Here is a 17303-nt window from a genome sequence, read left to right as displayed (position 1 = left end):
TCCTCAATAAAATACTTACAGATTGAATTCAACAGCACATTAAAAAGAGGCTGTACCATAATCCAGTTGGTTTCATTACACAGATGCAAGCATGGTTCAACTTAAGCAAACTGATAAAGGTCATACAACTCCTAAGCAGAATCAAGTATGAAAGAGATCACATGATCATTTCAATAGATGCAGAAAAAGCCTTTGGTAAAATTTAACATCTCCCATAAAAAAAGCACAGAATAAATGTCATAAAAGGTTCATAACACAACATAATGAAAACTATTTGTAACTAACCCTTAGGCAGCATCATACTGAATTGGGAAAAACTGAAAGAATTTCCTTTCCAATCAGAAAAAAATTCAAAGGTGAGCACTCTCACCATTCTCTTTCAATATATTTCTTAAAAATTTAGCCAGAGCACTTAGTCAAGAGAAATACTTAAAGTAGATACAAATAGAAATGGAGAAAGTTAATTTACCCCTCTTGGTGGTGATGTGGTTATACTTAGAGAATTTTAAAGGCTGCACAAAAGACTTTTAGAACTAATTTTCTACAAATCAATAAATTTGCTAAGAATAAAATCAGCAAATCAACCTCATTCATGATAGTCTCAAAAATAAAATAAAATACCTAAGAACAAACCATACTAAAAAGGTGAAAGACCCCTAAAATAAAATTCCAAAACAGTGAAGAAGATAGGAAGATCTTCATGGATGAATGTGGAAAATTAATATTGCTAAATTGTACTACTACACAAGGTGATCCACAGATTCAGTGCAAGTTTCATCAAAATGTCAATGAATTTCTTCACAGCACTAAAAAAAATACTAAAATCCTAAATTTCACAAAAGGTCATACAATACTTTTTTCTTCATTTTGTTTTAGTTGTAGGTGGACACAATACATTTATTTTATTTTTATATTATGATTAGAATTTAACCCAGGGCCTCATGCACGCTAGTCAAACTCTCTAACATTGAGCCACAACCCCATGCCTAAAATACTTAAGTAACCAAGCAATACCAAGGATAAACAGGCAAAGTTGGAGGCATCACCTCACCTGATGTGAAAACATTCTACAGAGCCATTTTAACAACTTAGCATGCTAATGACATAAAAATAGGCAACAAGATCAGTGGAACAGAATAGAGAGACAATCATCACCAGTTATTCATCCATTGGGTTAGTATCTGGAATGTAAAAAAAGAACTAAAAATGATAACAACAACAACAAATAAAACAAGTACCCAACAAAAACACCAATACATTTCTCAAAAGAAGAAATATAAATGGCCAAGAAACATAAAAATAATCTTCAAATCTTTAGTCATCAAGGAAATTCAAATAAAAATTACCAGGAGATTCCATCTGTGAAATCAAAGGAGATAATATATATAAAGCATGAGTGCATAATAACTATTAGAGTTTGATTCCACTTAATAGAGAGTGCATTGCTTTATGGTCTCATGAAATAGTCTCTTTCTCCCCTTCCAATTCTGGGAGTTCCAGCAGTTGTCCAGGATTTACCTCTGTGGCATAAGCGGGAGCTGTTAATAATGAGCGGAGGTTTGAAATGTTTCTTTCAGTCTTTTTTCATACATAGGAGAGTGCTACTTCTATTATAATATGCTCAAAAGGAGACAATAGCTAATTTATATTTTTATAGCCCAGCAATTCTCAACCTGAATAAATCAAATGGGAAATTTTAAAAATGCCTGTCACTGGGCTTTATCCCAGACCATATGATTTCTGAGGGTGTGGCCCTGGCATCTGTCATTTGAAAAGCATTCTGGTGGTTTCTAATGTCCGTCAGAGGCTGAGAATGACCAAGGAATGCTTTCTATTAGAAATTTTACTGCTTAACTAGAGAATTATTCCAAATACTTCTAATAAATTATAAATTTACTCATTTCAGATAGAAGGACTCTCTCTCTCTCTCTGTCTTTAATGAGGTATTTTAGAAAACTTAATATCAATGAATTATTATACTAATTTCACTAGTTTTTGAACCACTATTTTTCATTCCAATAAAATTGTCTTTTCCTGACATGTTCTGCTCTATATTGACTCTGTAAGTTACTGAAGTGTTCTAGAGAGAAAATAGGTATTGAACATCAGATCACTTTTAGACAATATGTATTAAACCATTTATCAAATGTATTAAACTGTTCTTACTATGAGTATATCAAGTCCCCAACCAAAATTAAATCAAGAGGAATCAAACCAGGGTACAGGGTACTGGTAGCAGAAGCCAGCCATTCTAATAAATTATCTGACAGCATATTCAGAGAGAAACCATATCCAAGGCAACAAAACATAAAAGGGCACCAAGATTAGACTTTATTTGCTATGATCTGAATGTTGCCTCCACCCAATTTATAGGTTAAAACACTAACCCCAAAGTGATGGTATTAGGAGACAGGGTTTCCTAGAGGTAATTAAATTATGAGGATGGAGTTCCCGTGAATAAGATGAGTGACCTTATCACTCATTCATTGGTGGTGGAGTTGCAAATTGGTGCAGTCGCTCTGGAAAGCAGTATGGAGATTCCTCAGAAAGCTTGAAATGGAACCACCATTCGACCCAGCTATCTTACTCCTTGGTCTATACCCAAAGGACTTAAAATCAGCACACTACAGCAACACAGCCACGTCAATGTTCAGAGGTGCTCAATTCACAAGAGCTAGATTGTGGAATCATCCTCAATACCCTTCAATGATGAATGGATAAAGAAACTGTGGTATATATACACAATGGAATATTACTCAGCCATAAAGAAGAATAAAATTATGGCATTTGCTGGTAAATGGATGGAGCTGGAGAATATCATGTTAAGTGAAAGAAGCCAAGTCCAGAAAATCAAAGGCCAAATGTTTTCTCTGATAAGTGGATGATGATACATAAAGAGGGGGCATAGGGAGCAAGAGAAGAATGGAGAAACTTTGGATGGTGTAGAGGAAAATGGGGCAAGAGGGTGGAGGAAGGAAAGAGAGTAGACTGAGACAGATATTATTACCCTATGTACATATATGATTATGTGAATGGTGTCAATCTACATTGTGTAAAACCATAGAAATGAAAAGTTGTACCCCATTTGTGTACAATTAATCAAAATGCAGTCTGAAAAAAAAATAGCACCCTTATTAAATGGCCCAAGAAAACAAGCTGGGTGTTTCTGCCACATAAGGACACATTTAGAAGGTCCCATCCATGAACCAGAAAGAGGACTTGCACCAAAAAAAATGAAGCTGCCAGTTCACTGATCTTGCACTCTTCAGCCTCCAGAAGTGTGAGAAACAAATTTCTCACTTTATAGACTACCCAACATGTGATATTTTGGTATTTAGTCCAAAATAAAATAATACAATGTGCACTAGAGTCAACACTGTGAATTGCATAGTGAAGAAAAAAAGCAAAAGCAAAAGGGAATTAATTCCAAGAAGCAAGTTAGTGTAGATTACTGAAGTCATGTTAACAATAAAAATCTATATAAATTACCATGAGTGTGCTGAGACAATCTCAGATCAAAGTCAGGGATTAGGAAATTAACAGACTCAATTTTACTTAAGATGTTAAAAAAAAAACAGATGTACATGTGTGTGTGTAGCATTTTGCATACATTGGAGCTATTCCTATTATTAATTTACACATCTAACCTAAAGATGTGGCCAAAAGATGTTGTCATTACCCCACTGACCATAAAGTTGTAATGAAATGATTTAGTTTAAGCACTCCTGGGATATAACATAAATGACTGCTTTCAAAAATAAGGAGCACTGTAATTATTCCCTATAAAGATGTAAAATCAAGAAAAGTATGTACTATTAATTATATTTCTCAAGCAGTAGTTCATAAGAATATAGCTGTGAATTGCAAAGGAAGGGTTATAAGGAGACACCAATTATTTTTCACAGTCTAACTTCATTAGAGTAGTCTTAGAAGACAGGTCATCATTAATATTTCAGTCATAAATTTGTTGATAACATTGTTTCCTTTGTCATTGCCAGAATGTCTCATACATCCCATCTTCTTTTACCACTGTCAGTACAGTGTTTTTTTCTCTCCATAGGAGTAACTCTACAAGTGAGCACATTTTTATTTCTGCTTTTCTGTCATGGTTTATTATCTCAGTGTTCCTATGGCCATATACAGGATTTTATATAATTATTTGCATAAAGGAACTATCAGTATGTCTATGTGTATATCATTTGTGCATATATTTGTTCATTGTGTATGCAAAAGTGACATCTGATAAATAACTCAGTCAAGACTGATTGTTTGGGATCGTGGAGAATTTCAAATGATGGCATTACTCACAAGGGCATTTACAAATTCTATGGTGACAGAGTACTTTGAAGTCTGTGACCACTTGTGGGTGGATCATGTAGTTGAATACACAGTTGGGCTCTCTCCCTCTAGTGCTAAAGCATCTCCTTAGCTCAGTTGGGACACTTGACTATCAAAAGTTTTTGATAATTTTATTTAGTTTTTAAAATATTAAGATAGCTAGTAGGAAAAAAATTCTAGGGCTCATTAGATTTGTGTTCTATTGTCGCTTTCCCATTTTCTCAGCAACTCTGAGCAGTTTATCAGATGTCTGTGAAACAATACCTCACATAAAACAATTGTGTTAGATGACCTATAAATACATGCATATAGTTCTGTAAGATGCTAATACCACCAGTGACTATAAATGTGACATTGAGAAAATTATAGGGTATCCCTAAACCTCAATTTCCTCATCTGTGTAATGACTAGAGTCAGTAATATAATAACTACTGATCAGAATATGTAAAAGTAGTGCAAACTAAAATAATGTAAGGCTTGCAATAAATGATCAAACTCATATAGACAACATAGTCCTTGGTATGTAAAAGGTACTAAATAAATATTGTTAATTCCATTTCCTTATAAGGAAAACAACAGGAATAAAATGCATATATCCTTAAAGAAAGAGTATATATAACAATAAAACCAAAATCTTGCTATCGAATTCTAAGAAATTAGGGACATTTTATTGCACAAATTTCATCATCAAAATTACAGAGAAGTGAAAGCAAGAATAATAAAGAATTATAAATGATTAATCATATACAACTTGTATATCAAAAACAATATGAATTTTTAAGGTGTGAGTGCATTTCTTATTCAATCAAAACTTCAGAATCAGAGTTATGAAAAAAAAGAGCCCATTATTCATGAATATTTGCAGGAATCATTCCTTGGGATCCTCAGATCCATCATAAGGATTATTACTGCAATATTTTTTATTATCATTTGCTACTACCACAGGTGAAAAATGTCCTTCCTGACACTCCACCTCTAATGAGGACACTCTCCCCATCTCTGTCAATGAATTGACAGTAATAAGTTCCAAAGTCTAAGAAATCTATGCATTGAAACACTAATATCTTAGAAGAATGCATCTGCTATTGGACAAGAATATAGGATTTTATTTTATTTTAATATCAAATAAATAATACATGCAGGCATATTGGATTAATTCAAAGTGGACAGCCAACTTGACCTTCTCCTCTTCCTAGCATCTTAAAACAGATCTTAAGAAATTACTAATATTTATTTTCTTTCATTTATACTGTCATCCTTGAGGGTCCATTTATTTTTCAGCTACATTTTTTTAACAAAAAAGTTAATTTGCACATCAAAAAACAAGACCTAATTTTATGAATTGCTTATGCCACTCCATCTTATGTTCTCATATTCCTTAATGCAGTACCATAGCGACTATTGTTTGGCATAGTAAACAACATTCCTAATGCTAAAAAGAAGTGAGCATGGGCTGAGGAGATAGCTCAGTCAGTAGAGTGTCTGCATTGCAAGCTCAAGTCCCAGGGTTCATATCCCCAGCACTGCAAAGAAAAGAAGAAAAGTGAGCACAAGGAAAACAAAACCAAAATTGAATTCCTTCTTAAATATCACTTTAAGTACTTTATCCAATAAACATAAAAAATACTTCTAGAGGATGCAGATTAAAATACATTATTGCATTTCACTGTAAGGAATATGATTAGATTTTCCAAAACTAGTCTTTTCTTTGTATGCTTAATTCTATTTTCTAAACACTTTGAGATTTTCCCTTATTGACATAGGATAGAATTATAAGGCTAAACCTTGAGAGAGATCTTTGTTCCTCTATATCAATGGAGCAAGTGAGACAAGAGCTTTCATGCTTTTTAGAGAAACTCTTGTGTTTGGAGATAAAAAGGGGATTGACCATTTAATAAATTATAAGATGTCTGTCTTATTTTGCTTAACATACTTCCAATTTTTGTTCATTTTTTCTGCAAATAACAAAATTTTATTCTTTTTTATGGCTAAATAAAATTCCATTGTGTATATATACCTCATTTTCTTTATACATTCATTTCTCTGTGGTATTTATGCTGGTTAAATAGCTTGACTAATGTGAATTTCACTGTTATAAAATGTATGTATACATATATGGCTATAATAGGCTAATTATTTTGAACAGAGTTCATGTTTTTTCTCAAGTATGAAAACCAGAGAGAAAAGAGTAAAATTGGGGTGGGGGAGATTCTCATGTTCTTGTTACAGCCTACACTCATCTGCAACAAAATGGTCCTTACTTGTTTTAAGGCCCATACATTCAATTTGAAATTCTTCACTTACTAAAGGATTAATCTTCAATTTACTTTATCCTTAAATATAATCTACCTTATGCTGGGTGCCTCCTATAAATAATAACAACTAAAAAAGTTGTGATTAATTTCAGTTTACCAGTTCAAAACAAGATGATTCAAAATATTAGCCACTAATAGGTGGAGGACTTTTGCTATATAAGGTAAATTACATTCAAAATAAACCAAAACATTTGAAATTAGAGTAGTCTATATTATAAGGTGGGTCCCACTTTTAACTCTGCTTTGAAACCTGGGGTGGGCGAGCAGCAAGTGCAAAATAAGAAAAAATAGAGATGAAAAAGTTTACAGTATCTTGAGAACTACATTTCAAACATTCACTAAGGAAAGCAGACATTTCCCCTATTGCAAACTTACATGATTCATATGAATAGCACACTGCGCAGCACTCAAAGATTCAAGAGATATGGAATTTCTTTTTCATTAAACCTGTAGCTACCCATAAATCGCCAATACTTCTTCAACCTTGACAAATATTCCCAGTCCTGAAAAATACATGAAGAGTGATAAGAGGTGCTGTTTATTTTTTCATGAACTCAGAGCCTCCTTTAATTTAAATATTTCAAAATAGGGTCCTGAAAAATTGCACATTCATGCTCACACACACACACACACACACACACACACACTTACATATAAATACTAACATGTTTCAGACCTTTTACTAATGACGTATAAAATTGTAAACGCAGAAATTCTAACATGGAAGGCAAACAAGGTACATAACAATTAATTCCTTCTACTTTAATTAATTGAATATCATTTTTCAGTCAGTCTTTGCATTTATAAACTCTATCTTAAAAATAGTGATAATGGATTTGCCAAGTAATTAAACATACCATAAAGGGTAATGACTGCTATTTAGATAAATTCATTAGTTAAAAGAAGCCAAGAAGACTACAGGATGAATTCACAGGCTATATTCTGAACTGATTTCTTCTACTTAAAATAAGATCAGAAAAAAAATATAGTCCTATGTTTAAATTATGAAGAATATAATGAAAATACAGAACATTCTTCTTCAGTATCTTCACTGCATATATTTTTTCTCAAAACTTCCTGTCTACATTACTGTAAGTGACACATTCAATATAGAAATACTCGTAAAATTTAATAAAAAGTTAAGAAAAATCAAAACAATAAATTAACTTTTTAACTTGATCCTTGTATGATTTATGAAGCATATTTTTGAAAGAACATTCCAGATTTTCTTTACTTTTATTTATTTATATGTGGTGCTGAAAATTGAACCCAGTACTTCACACATGCTATGGAAGTGCTCTACCATGTAGCTACAACCACAGTCCTGCCTGTGTTTATTTTTCACATCATTTTATTTTGAATAACTAACACGTATGACATTGTATATAATGATAATATAATTTCATCTATATTGATATATATGAATACATATACATACCTTGCTAAAAGGTTCTTGTAGTGAAAGTAGTTTCCTGCTTGTACTGGTGGGTGGGTTCCTAGTAAGTGGCAGTTTCTGCCTGCTGATGTTCCAGCAGAAGGCAGAAGCTCATGACCAATTTTCTTTTGCAGGGTTCTTGCTCTCTGAATCCAAAAGACAAAACCTCCTATAGAACATTGGACAGCAGCTTGCAGCTTCAACCGGCAGCAGCTAGCACGATATATATACCTTTTGGGTAAATGCTATTGGTTCACATTTATGTTAATAAGGGTTTGGAAAAGTAGCAACGCCATTGGTTCAAATTTCTCTGCCACCACGCCCCCTTAGGGGAAAGCAGAACTGAGGGAAGAGCAGGAGCACGTGACCTAACCAATAGCGCATTTCCTTTTTACATGCCGCCATTAGCAGAGGAGGAGAAGCCAGAGCAAGGAAGTCAAAGCTGCTGCCTTCGCCACAGTGGCGGCCGCAGCCACCGCCTTCTCCAGGGATGCTGCTGCCTCTGGGACTCCGCTGCCTCTGGGACTCCGCTGCCTCTGGGATGCCACCGCCACACTCTCTTCTTCCAGGACACTGCTGCTGGAGCACAGGAGCTGCTACCACCGCGTCCGGGGTACTGGAGTCTCCGCTGGTGCAGCTGCTTCCAGAGCACAAGAGCCTCAGCAGCCACCGTGGTGAGGTCCCACCTGAAGGAACCAACTCCACCGCTGACGCTGCCTCCTGCGCACAGGATCCTCCACTGCCTCCTAGCACTTCGAAGAAGGAGGTAGGTGCTAGGAAACTCTCGGGTAGGGTTCACGCACCTTGGGTGGGCGACAGCAGCATGTAGAGAGTGTCTCTTTGTTGACGAGAGCCAGCACTTTAGAGGCAGGTTCACCCAGGTTGGTGGTCTACTGCCTCAGGGCTAGAGGTGTGACCCTTGAGTTTGGGGTTTGTGGGGCTGGAGGTAACGGGGTATTTCTGGTGTCTTTAAGCTGTTTGCAGGGCTGGATTTGGTGTGAGGATCCTCCCTGTGTGCAGCCTACCTTGAGGTGTCTGTGTGGGTGGGACCCCAGTGGGTGGTACCTCATTTTGTGGAGGAACAGGTGTGTGGGTCTAAGTGAGGGGATCTTAAAGGAGTGACAAGGTCCTGGTTTGAGGCAGGTCTGTTGGGTGGGGACAGTTTTGAAAGGGGCTTCTAAAGGGGGTCCACTTGTCAGTAAGGGGAGAGGTTCAGTTTTGGTACATAATGACTCCCTCCTGTACCCCCCCCCCCACATTCTCAGTCATTGGAGTCATCTCCAGGAGCCAGGAGACTCCTTCAGTGAGGGTCCTTGGTTAGAGTTTGTGGACTACTCCCTTGGCAGGCAGTCTCCTCACACTTCCCCTCCCCGCACAGGAGGATGACAGACAGGTTGTGTGTCAAAACAAGTTTTATTCTGTGAGGCAGGGGATGAGGAGATGAGGCCAGTCTTGCAGGGGAAGCTGATTTTAGTTCTGTGAACTGGGGCTGTTGGGAGTGATCTGCACAGCTGCCCAGTGGAGTGTGTTTTGGGAAATGAGCCTTCCAGCCCAGGCTGGAGAGGTGCGGCAGTCCAAGAAGGCTGGAGTTACATGCTGTTTCCATGGGAACTGCATGGTTTGACTCTAACCCAGTCTTTCTTCATGAACCAGGGTGATAGCTTTGCCCATCCCCCAAAGTCATGTTGCCAGATAATATACAGGCCACCAATTAAATTTGAATTTCAGAAAAAGTGAATACTTTTTTAGTATGTGTTGCTAAATGTAGCAACCCTACCCCAGGACACATTTGGCAATGTCTGGAACATTTTCGTTGCCACAGTTGGGATTGCCTCTGGCATCCAGCAGGAAGAGACCAGGCATGGGGCTCACAACATCCTGTACTGCCCAAGACTTTTCCTCCCTGAACCACATTATCAACAAGGAGTATCCAGATGAGAATGGCAATACTGTCTCTTTTCCAAAATGCTGGGGACCAAAAGTATTTTGGATACTTTGTAGAATTTGGAATACTTTCCTAGCAGAAAATGAGATATCTTAGGGATGGGGCCCAGATCTACATTTGAAATTCATTTTATGATTCATTTGCACTTCAGTACCATAGCCCAAAGGTTACTTTATAAGTTATCTTAGTGAACCTACATTTTGATGTGAACTATCACATGAGGTCAGATATGGAATAGTCCACACATGGCATCACAGTGACTTCAGAAAGATTCAGAATTTAAATTTTTGGATTAGAAATGCTCAAACTGCACTGGTAAAGTTGGAAAGGTTGCTATCACCTGATGCTGATGTACCCCACGCCCACCATGCTAGTCTGATATGAACATTGTCTTCTTGACTAACTCAGTCTCACTGCTTTTAAATAGTTTCATATGCATGTTTGGGGTTCAGAGTAAAAGTGGGGGCTGTGATTGCTTAGCTGTGTTGTCTGGGACAAACTTCATGATCTTACCTCAGTCTTACCTATAAAGTGACTTGGCCATCCATGAGGATGGACTCTGTGCTAATGTTAGCATTGCCTAATTCCTTCCAGCTCATGGAAGGGTCACATGGTGTTGGGCTCTGCAACAGGAGATTCCAAGCCAGATCTCCTTCATTCCCCACCACAGCCCCATGAGGAGAATCATCATCTCCTTTATTTGATATGTGAGGAACCAAAGGGACAGAGATATTAAGCAACCTGCTTTGAGGTCACACATGGAGCAGTTAGGATTCAAGCACCATTTTTCCAGGCTCATGTGACCCTGGCATACAGAGGGCAGCAGGAGGGAGCTTTGAACTTTGGAATTGCACCAGGAACATGGCTTGTGGTAAGGTATGTACAGAGAAACAAATGAGGCAGAAAGGTCCATTTATCACAGTATGCAGGACTGTGAAAACCAGGCTGCAGCATTTGTACTCACCTCAAAAGGGGGTTATAGAAGGTGTGTGAGCATGGTAGGATTTGCTTAGAGCTATACTTCAGGATGTCTCAGCTGATAGCAGGAACAGGGTGGACATTGGCTGCTGGATGTCTGAGGGGATGTCATTTGAGCAGAGACATGAAGGAATGGAGGATGTAGTCATCTGCATTTAGGGTGTTCCTGGCAGAAGGATCAACATATGTGAAGCCCTTGAGTTGGAATCAGAGAATAGCAAGAAGGCCCATGAAACCAGAGCAGAGTGATGGAGAGTGATGATGAGGTCAGAGAAAGGATGGGGTCTATCATGCAGAGCCTTGTGACTACTGAAGTCTTTGGCTCTGGAGGAGTTTGGGGCAGGAGAGGAAATGCAAGTATTAGGGATGAGTGGGGAGTAAACAAGGAAGCCATGTCATCAGGCAAGAGAAGAAACTTGTGCCTTTTCTTTGCAGAGATTTTATTCTGGGCTGAAAATCCCTGGGTCCCCCACTCACCACCATGTAGAGGAGGTACTGCAGAATGCTTATCCATTGAATGGGTGAAGAACTTCCAACTGGGACATTTCTGACCCCCCTTATGCCTGTAGGATTGATGTGTGTGTGCATTGTGTTTGTGGGCTCATGAGGGCAGAAATTCTCGTGAATAATGCAGACCCATGTGCTTAATGCATGTTAAGGCTTTTTTTGGGTTCTGGCAGCACAGGTCCTGGGAGCTTCAGATAGTGATGTGCATCTGTGGCAGACTTGATTGTCATGGTTCTCAGTGGTGAGGGTGGCAAGAGGGGCCTGGCTTTCTTGCTTGCTTTTGTCTCCTCTTCATCCAGCTGAGTATCCTTGCAGTAGGCCCATGGGGTGCTGTAGGAACTGGTGGGAGGATTTTGTCAGGGGTTAGCAAATAGGAAAGGACATATTTGTTGCCCCTGTAGCTCGCAATGACTAAGGCTGCAGAAGAGTGATGGGACTTGAATGGGCCTGAGTCCTTTATCCCAGGTCTGTCCCTAAGTACTATGTGACTCAGCAGCTCCCTGCTCAGCCTCCTCTTTCTGCTTTCTAAGCAGAGGAGGTTGCAGAACTGCCGGAGTCTGAGTGCCTCAGCTCATCTGATTGGCTGGCACCATCTTCTGTGACCAGGCCCTTCCTTTTTCCTCTACTTGGAATTTGCCAGGTATGTATTTAAGACTTAATAAATCTCAGTAGCAGATAAGACTTTGAGAGTCTTACTCCCAGCCAGGTAAACCAGGGCTCAGCTAAAACTTCTTAAGGGAATAAAGGCTTTTAAAAAAAGACACACCATCAGATACCAAGCTTGTTATGCAGACGATTTCATTTAACTATGCCTATGCCCTGTGAAGTGAATAAAAACTCTTTCTCTTGTGGATTAGGACATTCAGGCACAGAGATGGCAGGTACCTAGGCTGGGGTTGTAACTCAGTGGTGGAGTGCTTGCCTCACATATATGAGTCACTGGGTTTCATCCTCAGCACCACATAAAAATTAATAAAATACAGGTATTATATCCATCTACACAAAAAATATTTTTAAAAATTACTCTCCAATTCCATTGCAGTTCTAGCCTTTCTATATTTGTAATTTCTTCAACATTGACAAACCTAGCTCCCATTATTTACAAGTATTAGCTTATTTGTTCAATTGTATGTATATGTTGTGTAATGACTAGATCAAAGTAATTGACATACCCATTAACTCACATACTTCCTATTTTTTTGTGGTAAGACCCCTTAAAATTTCTCCTAGCAATTTTCAAGTGTACAATATATTGTCATTAACTGTAGTTACCCTGATATGCAATAGGTTTCCTTAACTTATTTCTCTGCATTGCAAAACATCTTCCAACCCCTCCTAACCTCCTATTTCCTAGAAATGATCATTTTATTTTCTACTTCTGAGTTCAACTTTTTTATGCACATATATATATAACTTTTTAATATACTATATATATAAATTGTATATTTTAAGATATAGTTGTTTCCTTGCTCATGAGTTGTTTGAATTCCTTATATGTGTCTGTCTCTTCATTGTATTGATTGCTTCTTTTGCTATTCTGAAGAGCCGATTAATTTGATGCAATTTCATTTGAGTTTTTTTTGCTTTTGTTATTTATGCTTTGAGGTTCATATTCCAAAGAAATCTTTGCCCAGATCAGTGTCATACTCCTTTATCCTTTCTTTTTCTTATAATGGTTTTTACACTTTAAAGTCTTATATTTAACTTTTCAATGTATATTGAGATGATTTTTGTATATGGTCTTAATTTCATACTTTTGCATGCCCAATTTTCCTAGCACTATTTATTGAAGAGACTATGCTCTCCCTATTGTGGCATCTTTGTTGAAGATCAGTGGATCATAAATATATTCATATTGGGGCTCTTTATTCTGTTCCATGTGTCTGTTTCTACAGCAGTTCTGTGCACCGATCTTGGTTATAATATTCCTTCTTTTGACACTTTTCCAATCTAAATTGCCATCCTCCAATCTAGAGGTTGCCCTCTGCTTGATGGACATTTTGTATCCTGGGGTTTCCTTTCTCTGTCCTGTCATCTTGGGAAATTCCTTACACTTCTTTTGTGCTGGTTCTCCTTATCATATCCATGTCATCCTCTTTCTTAGTTTACTGTATTGTCTTGTCAAAGCACATACATTAGTAGCTATTGACAAAAAACACATGAAATTTTCATTTTTGCTCCAATTTCATTTCCATTTAGCCTGAAAAGCTCCTTTTGGTGTTTCTTGTCATTTCTGCTGGTGATGAATTTTCTTCTTTACATGAAGGTGTTTCCAGTTTGCCTTTGGTCCTGAAGGATATTTTTGTTGGATATAGAATTCAGTGTCCTCTGATTGGAGGAGATCATTTTCCTTCGATGCTTTAGATTTTTGTTATTGATAATGATGCATTTAGTTTTTATTTGAAATTTGTCTTTTTGTGTTCACTCAGCTTCTTGAATCTATGTTTATGTGTATTACATGGGTTGTTTTCAGTTAACATTTCATTAATTTGGAGGGACCTATTCACTTCTTACGTTTTGCAACTCCAGTTAGCCTTATGTTTGACCTTTTGATATTGACTACAGATCCATTGTGCTCAGTCCATTTGTTCAATCTTTTTTCTGTTTCTCAGTTTGTATAGTTTGCGCTGATTAAGTTCAACTCACTGACACTTTAATCTTTTATGTCTATTTAGCTATGAAGATTACCAACTGACTCTTAAATTTCATATAATGTATTTATTGCTTTAAATTTATCATTTTTAAAGTAAATTTTTCTTTGACATTTCTTATCTTTTCAGTTGTTTCAAGTTTCTTGTCTTTCTCCTCAGTGAGTGTAGTTGTCATAGATGATTTAAAGTCTTTTCTCTGATAATTCTAATATCAGAGATATTTTGAGGTTGGGAGGTTGGGATGTATTAATTTTTCCCTTTAGAATGAGTAACATTTTTAGGATTCTTTTTTGTATTTCAAATTATTTTAGATTTTGTCTGTTTTTTTCATTTTTTTAAGAGGGCCTTGCTGTGTTGCCCAAGATGACTTCAAACTTCTGGACTCAAGTGAGTCTTTTGTGTAGAAATAAATTCTTCTGAGGAATCTTGAACTTTTTTATTGCACTGGCAATTGTCTTTAGACCATCCCTGATACTCAGAATGGAAGTTTTATTCTCTGTAAAAGAGAGCTGAACTCTCACTTCAGAGTTTTGAGCCATTATGATGCTGCTCTGTGTCTATCTTACACAGCAAAAGAGTTAAGGTTCAGACTGAGATTTGTACAATGTTCATAGGAATTAGGGGATACCTTTTTCCAGCATTCTCCTGTCCTTAATTGCCACTAGCAGTCATCTATGTTTGATCAAACTCTTTCCTCCTTTTCTGTCCAGGGAATCTGTGGAATTTATATGGATGTTTTAGCTGCCTTCCTTCATCACTCCTATGATGATGGCCAGTTCTTGGGGCAAAATATCCACTTCTCTCCCATTCCCCAAACAAAAACACAAACAGTTGAAATCCATCCCAGTAATAGTCACTTTGGTTTTTTCCTCCCAACGCTCTGTCTTCCATTTGTTTACTCTTCAGGACCTACATGTAGTTATTTCTGTTTCTTCCAAAGTTTATACTTGTAACCCAATGTATTTTTAAGTCATTTTTCAGACTTTGAAACCATGCATGGGCTCTCCCAACCTAATATTTTCATCAGAAATTCAACTAGTATGGTACTGAAAACACTTTTAGTAAAAAATGAGAATAAAAATGTAGGTTATTTTACAAAGTTGCAGTGAGGAATCCTGCAGGGTTTTGAAAAGGTACTTCCTAAAATATCTTCTGTGTTTTGGGTGAAACATGGATGGAATGAGGTACTTATTAAACTTTTTAAACTTTTGTCATCTCTATGCTGTACTGTTGCAACAACCTGAATTCAGATAGTGCTAATCAAGTTGGAAATGGAGGAATCTATTTAGAAACATTATGAAAATAGAAGAATCCCAATTTGGCCATAGGTTTATTAATGGAGGAAAGAGATAAGATGATTACTGCTTACTGCCCAGGAATGATAATGATGTCATTAATCTGGATACAGTGCATAGATGGACAGTACAGTTTGAGGAAAATTATAAATTGAATTAGAAACATGTTGCACTCAAAATTCTGGACAGTATTACTCAGCCTGAAGTTTGAAAGTTAAAGAGGAGCTTTGGAGAACAGGTCTATAAATGTAGATTTAACTCTTTAGCAGAGAAGTGATATGAGTCTTATGAATAGACCCTTGAAAATAGTAGAAACCTCAGAGGTAAACCTATGAAAGAGGGTGAATCAGCAGGAAATCTGAGAATTTCAGAGAAATTTAGAAGAGCCATGAGACTGAGGTATACCAGAGGCCAAAAGTGAGAAGTTTGTAGTCTGAAGAATTTGTCAGTGGTGTCTTGCATAGCCATAAAAAAAATCCAAAAAACAAAGAGATGTAATCCTCCATCTAAGATCATGCTTGCTTTAGTAATGAGGGACTTCCTCCCAAGCAGCAGTATCAAAAATTTAATTTTGTTATAGATATTAATGCAAAAGTCATATTCCAAGGCAGAGTAAAGAGGATGTAATGGAGGAAATAGAGGTGTTGAGTCTAGACCACATTTTAAAACTTCCTCAGGGAGGGGAATGAGAGGAGTGGAATTGTAGGTGATGGCTTAAAGGCATAAAAGGAGCAGGGTCAGGATCTTAGTTTGGTTGGGTATTATTAGAAAGGCAACTCTGGAGAGAATAATGAGTTTGGTGGTAAAGTTTTAGAGTAGATAGATAAAATAAAATTGAGAATGTGGGGTTGTAAATATTTAAGAGTATTTCTGTCTGTAATATAAGAAGGAAAGAAGATAAGTATGGAGAAGTTTTTCAGGGAGAAAAGTGAGTCTATATTGAAGGAAATTGGGGAATTAAGATACTTAGAGTGAATGTAGAGTGAGATTGCTACTTCTGCACTCATTTATTGGATAGTAAATAGTTGGAAATAAATCTTGCATCAAACAACAAATAGAAAAGCCATCTCCCCCTCACCTATCAAATTATTACAAGATGTTTGAGAAGCAACAAGAGGATGAATTTCTAGAAGAAAATAAAAGTTTAGGGAAATAAGAACAGTATTTGCAGCTGTTTTTCTCTAGTGAATCTCTGCCAATTTTTGGAAGATCTTCTGAAAAACTGAGCAATGCATTTGATAACCTCTTAGGGTTAGAGTGATAGTGGGTAGAACTCAGGGACCTGTACTGTGGGGTGTGTGTGGTGTTTATGAATTACTCCAGTTTAGAACTAGGACCCTGAAGGGCACATCTAGAAGCAAGGGTGAATTTGATGTAGAGGTCAAAAGTGTGTAATTGTATCCCAGGCAGGATTGAGGGAGAAGTAGTATTTGTGAAGAGAATGACTGAAAACATTTCTAAACTGATGAAAATTATCAAGCAACAGATTAAAGAAGCCTTCTTACCACCACACAGGAGAAAAAGCTACCCATACTTTCATACTGTGGTACATCTATAGAAAACCAAGGATAAAGAGAAAAATCTCTAAAGCTGCCAGGGAAGAGGAAAAAGTACTTTCAGGGAATTAACAATTAGACTAATGACTGACTTCTCATCAGAAACAGTGGAGGTTGTAAGACAATGGAATGAAAACTTCAAAGTACTGAGAAAATATAATCCACAGACTAGAATTCTAAAACCTGTGAAAATATCCTATTAGAATGAGAATGTCCTTTTTCCTAGGCCCTTCTCTGTTGCACTCTATACCCCCTTAGCAATTTCATCTGTTCTTGAACACTC

At 37.1% G+C, this 17303-nt stretch overlaps 1 long non-coding RNA gene across 1 annotated transcript; it reads right to left on the bottom strand.

Moving 5' to 3' along the window:
- Nucleotides 1-5056: 5056 nt before the first annotated feature.
- LOC124974582 (uncharacterized) lies at nucleotides 5057-8222 on the bottom strand. Its single transcript, XR_007106801.1, has 3 exons — nucleotides 8092-8222; nucleotides 7029-7156; nucleotides 5057-5861 (listed from the first exon to the last, which is right to left on the bottom strand). It is a non-coding gene; the product is annotated as an uncharacterized LOC124974582 (long non-coding RNA).
- Between the last annotated feature and the right edge of the window lie 9081 nt (nucleotides 8223-17303).

The sequence above is a fragment of the Sciurus carolinensis genome, unplaced genomic scaffold, assembly GCF_902686445.1.
Source record: "Sciurus carolinensis unplaced genomic scaffold, mSciCar1.2, whole genome shotgun sequence".
Lineage (NCBI taxonomy): Eukaryota > Metazoa > Chordata > Mammalia > Rodentia > Sciuridae > Sciurus > Sciurus carolinensis.
This window is presented reverse-complemented; position numbering and strand designations above follow the sequence as displayed.